The sequence below is a fragment of the Cervus canadensis genome, chromosome 2, assembly GCF_019320065.1.
Source record: "Cervus canadensis isolate Bull #8, Minnesota chromosome 2, ASM1932006v1, whole genome shotgun sequence".
Lineage (NCBI taxonomy): Eukaryota > Metazoa > Chordata > Mammalia > Artiodactyla > Cervidae > Cervus > Cervus canadensis.
The window spans coordinates 85,575,691-85,581,210 of NC_057387.1; the positions used below are offsets into that span (position 1 = coordinate 85,575,691).

The 5,520-nt window shown below is 40.4% G+C and overlaps 1 pseudogene; it reads right to left on the reverse strand.

Moving 5' to 3' along the window:
* Positions 1-606: 606 nt before the first annotated feature.
* Positions 607-1,245, reverse strand: LOC122427900 (annotated as a pseudogene).
* Between the last annotated feature and the right edge of the window lie 4,275 nt (positions 1,246-5,520).

Sequence of the window (5,520 nt, forward strand, 5' to 3'; positions counted from 1 at the left end):
AGGGAGTGTTGTTCCATAGGACAGAAGGGATGGAAATAATCTGCTTTAAAATTTTCCAAGGCAAATCTGAGTGAGATGTTGCTTTCAGTTAGCAGGTCTTCAAAGTACAGCTCTAAGGAAACAACTTGAAGATGATTCTCTTTCTTCCTTAGGGTCACAAAGATAAAAGAATGAATGGTCTCTAAGTCTTAGATAGGAAGCCTATGGTGAAGGAGACATGTTCAGGTAACTTTTCATACAGCCCTTATAATTGTTTGCATGGTGAGTGCATTAAAGAACCAAGAGAAAGCACAGATTTTTCCAAAGTGATCTAGAATAAAACTTAAGTAAAAATTTGAGAAAAAGGCAAGCATTTCATCCTTCCAGAACGATACACAAACATAGACAAGTCCTAGAAAAGAAATCAAGTGCCTGAATCCCTAGTTTGTGTCCAAGAAGTCGGATCTCAGTCACCATATCACAACATCCCAGTGTAATTCAGTCAAGGTGTACCGCAAGGGGTTGGCTAGTAATGCCTCAATATAATAGAGTGTGAACAACTTATTTATTTTAATTTGCCAGCATGTCAAAAAGCACCTTCATTCTGTTTAGAATAGCCTCATGTTCTCATGCTTTCTTGCCAGATGCCTTTGGAGCAGGTGCTTTCTGGGCTGGAGCTTTCCGACCCTTCTAATCTTTTGGAGAAGGTGCTACATTCTGACCCGTAGCTTTCTGGGCAGGAACCTCCTGGGTTGGTGCCTTCTTACCCACACACACAAAAAAAAAAAATCTTTTTTTTTTTTTTGCTGGAACATTGGCAGTGGCAACAGCTTCTGCAGCTGTCCCCTTAGCAGTAAGTGTTTTCTTGGGAGAAGCTTTCAGGAGAGCTGCCTTTTCAAGTTTCTTAACTTCAAGCTTGATGAGTCTTGCCTTTGTGACTTTTTAACGATTGAAATCTGTCATCTTGGATTTCTTTTTTCTGGCTTCAATCTTCTTGACCCACCTTGTGGCTGCTTACTTTGCAGGGATATCTGCCTTCTCTCAGGCTTTTCCAGCATATTTCTAGTGGGCACTGAGTGGGAACTTGAAGTCAGTGAGCTGTATGCATTTGAAAGGCATAGCCTGTCTCCTTACTTGAGTACAAGGTCCATCCACCAAAGTCCTGTTCTGATTACTAACATCTACAATCACAACCAGCTTCCCGGCACAAGACTCAAAGGAGGCGTAGGTCACCCAGCCAACCTATATGAAGTGCCTGAACACCATGTTGATGGCATTTGGCAAGAGGGAACAACTTATTTTTAAAAAGCTCCTAAGCTGGACTGGTCTATAGAGAGGCCTGCTGACCTCAAACTCACCTTAAAACAGTGCTCAAACAGAAGAAACTACACTGCACTAGAATGAGAAGATGACATCAGAAGTAGATAGCTTGCCCAAGATACTGATCTGAATTTTATGGTTATTTATAATGTTTTCTTAATTCCTCGGACCTATGCCTATCAGTCACATGTTTTCTATTATGGACTTGATTCTATACTAGTTTAAAACTCAATCCAATTGTTGGGTTTTGGCCAATTACCTGTGCCTAGTACTTCTGGGTTACCTGTTCTCTAGGTGGATTTCTGTTCTCTAGGGCTCTGATTGGATACCTCCTAGAAAATTTATTATCAATGAGTGGTCAGTAGCAGTTTGTGTGTATGTGCATGTGTGTGTGTGTATGCCTTCAATGGGGTTGGAGGATGTAATTGACCATATCTAAGCCTTGGACTGCAAGGAGATCCAATCAGTCCATCCTAAAGGAGATCAGTCCTGGGTGTTCATTGGAAGGACTGATGCTGAAGCTGAAACTCCAATACTTTGGCCACCTCATGCAAAGAGTTGACTCATTGGAAAAGACCCTGATGCTGGGAGGGATTGGGGGCAGTAGGAGAAGAGGACGACAGAGGATGAGATGGCTGGATGGCATCACCGACTCAATGGGCATGAGTTTGAGTAAACTTCGGGAGTTTGGTGATGGACAGGGAGGCCTGGCATGCTGTGATTCATGTGGTCGCAAACAGTCAGACACGACTGAGTGACCGAACTGAACTGAAGCCTTATGAAGCAAATTTCATAAGCTTTAAATGATAGTAACCAGGCTATTAGCCTATTGAATTTTGTCTCTATGATAAGAAAGGCAGTGCTACACAATTGCAAAGCCCTTGACACCTTACAGCATCTCAGGGAGATATCTGTGCTACAATTCAAACTGAATGCTATATTTTCATAGCTGATGAATCCTTTAATGTGACACATTTGAACCACATGAAAAATCAGCTTTCTGCTTTGAGTGATTCATTCCCTAGTCTTGATGATCTTAAAAAAAAACAAAAAAACAAAAAAAACTGGTGTGGGAGGCCCGTAGCTAAAATATTTACTTTTAATTCCACTAATGTTATTAACTATGCCATTTGTATTTTGCTTGTTTCACAAGATTATTTTCTTGTATTACCAAGTATATGACTGAGCCTTCAATGAAAATGATGACTAGACTTGAAGCAGTTGATTAAATGTATAGCTCAATATATGATCAATGATTGTAATAGTGTAACTCTAGGTATAGAAAGATGCAATGAGAGGGAATACTTTCCTGGACCATAACTAGAAGATAGGTGTCCAGAGATCTTTGACTATTAAGACCTAGTCCAGTAATAGCACATTGAGTGTCTTATCAACAAAAACCTTCTTCAGAACTGGGAACAAGCCTTCCCAGCAATGCTGGACAAAATGGTCATGAAATGCCCCCCAAAGTATGGTTGGATTTATGACCGCAAGGGGGCCATGTCAGCTACAAATTGGCACTTACCAAGAGCATTGCCAATGACTGAACAAAAAAGCTGTTTGCCATCTGCCTCTACAGAGATTGAACCCCATTCTGCTATAGCTGGTGACCTTCAACACCCCCTGAGGGAGTGCAGGGTGGAGTGAGGCATTCTTTGCTCCAGGGAATCTGGTGGGACAGGTCTTTAGATAGTTGGATGTTTTTAGGAAAAGATTTTATGATCTCAATCCTTGCATCTCTTCCTATCTACAGAAGCACTAAATCCCTTCATGGTGTTACAGATCCTCATGACTAAAAAAACCCTTTTGTAAAATGAGTGCTTCATGGTATTGAACTCCCCCTTCACCAAAACCTTATATATTGACTTTCCTCCACTGCCACTTTGGAGCAGTTTCTCAGAGCTATCTGAGATGCCGTCTCCTGGGCTGCAGTTCTCATTTTCCTCCAAATAAAATTTAATTCATAACTCAAAATAATAATAATAATAATAAATAAACATAAAAAGAATGCTGGTGAATGGGGCATACTTAGTAGTTCAGTCATGTCCAACTCTTTGTGACTGATTGAAGGCAGGAGGACAAGGGGATGACAGAGGATGAGATGGTTGGGTGGTATCACCAACTTGATGGACAATAGTTTGAACAAACTGCAGGAAATGTTGATGGACAGGGAAGCCTGGTGGGCTTCAGTCCATGGGATCACAAAAAATTGGACAAGACTGAGCAACTGAACAACAGTATATTATATGAATGAAAGCATCTATTCAATAAAGCAAGTGTTCAATAATTAGTATCTGTTATGATTTTATTATTATCATCTAGTACTTCTAGCATAATCCTTAGAAAGGAATAAATTCTTAAAAATATTCAGTCACTCAGTAGGGTATGACTCTTTGCACTCCATGGACTGCAGCACACCTGGCTTCCCTATCCTTCGCCATCTCCTGGAGTTAGCTCAAACTCATCTCCATTGAGTCAGTGATGCCATTCAACCATCTTGTCCTCTGTCATCCTCTACTCCTCCTGCTTTCAATCTTCCCCAGCATCAGGGTCTTTTCTAATGAGTCAACTCTTCCCATCAGGTGGCCAAAGAATTGGAGTTTCAACTTCAGCATTAGTCTCTCCAATGAATATTCAGGGTTGATTTTCTTTAGGATTGACTAGTTTGATATCCTTGCAATCCAAGGGACTCTCGAGTCTTCTCCAACACCACAGCTCAAAAGCATCAATGCTTTGACTCTCAGCCTTCTTTATAGTCCAACTCTCACATCCACACATTACTACTAGAAAAACCATAGCTCTGATAAGATGAACCTTTGTTGGCAAAGTAACATCTCTGCTCTTTAATATACTGTCTATGTTTGTCATACCTTTTCTTTCAAGGAGCAAGTGTTATTTAATTTCATGGCTGCAGTCATCATCTGCAGCAATTTTTGGAGCCCGAGAAAATAAAGCCTGTCATTGTTTCCATTGTTTCCCCATCTATTTGCCATGAAGTGATGGGACCAGATGCCATGATCTTAGTTTTCAGAATGTTGAGTTTTAATCCAGCTTTTTCACTCTCTTCTTTCACTTTCATCAAAAGGCTCTTTAGTTCCTCTCCACTTTCTTTCATAAGGGTGGTGTCATCTGCCTATCTGAGGTTACTGATATTTCCCCTGGCAGTCTTGATTCCAGGTTGTGCTTCATCCAGCCCAGCATTTCACATGATATACTCTGCATATAATATACAGCCTTGTGACAATCATAGTCTTGACATACTCCATTCCCAATTTGGAACCAGTCCCTTGTTCCATGTCCAGTTCTAACTGTTGCTTCTTGACCTACATATAGGTTTCTCAGGAGGCAAGTAAGGTGATCTTGTATTTCCATCTTCTGAAATTTTCCAGTTTGTTGTGATCTACAGTCAATGGCTTTTGCATAGTCAATGAAGCAGACATTTCTCTGGAACTCTCTTCCTTTTTCTATGATCCAGTGGATGTTGGCAATTTGATCTCTGGCTCCTCTGCCTTTTCAAAATCCAGCTTGAACATCTGGAAGTTCTCAGTTCACAGACTGTTGAAGACTAGCTTGGAGAATTTTGAGCACTACTTTGCTAGCATGTGAAATGAATGCAATTGTGTGGTAGTTTGAATAGTCTTTGACATTGCCTTTCTTAGGGAATGGAGTGAAAACTGACTCCAGTCCTGTGGCCACTGCTGAGTTTTCCAAATTTGCTGGCATGTTGAGTGCAGCACTTTCACAGCATCATCTTTTAGGACTTGAAATAGCTCAGCTGGAATTCCATCACCTCCACTAGCTTTGTTTGTAGTGATGCTTTCTAAGTCCCACTTGTCTTCACTTTCCAGGATGTCTGGCTCTAGGTGAGTAATCACACCATCATGGTTATCTGAGTCATTAAGATTTTTAGATAGTTCTTCTGTGTATTCTTGCCACCTCTTCTTAATATCTCCTGCTTCTTCTAGTTCCTTACTGTTTATATCCTTTATTTTGCCCATATTTGCATGAAATGTTCCCTTGGTGTCTCATCTAGTCTTTTCCATTCTTTTGTTTTCCTCTATTTCTTTGTACTGAATACTTAAGGAAGGCTTTCTTATCTCTCCTTGTTATTATTTGGAACTCTGCATTCAGATGGGGATGTCTTTCCTAATACCTCAATAACCCTTAACTATGTTCCAGGCACTATTTTAAGCACTTAAATTAACTAACTTAATTCTCATA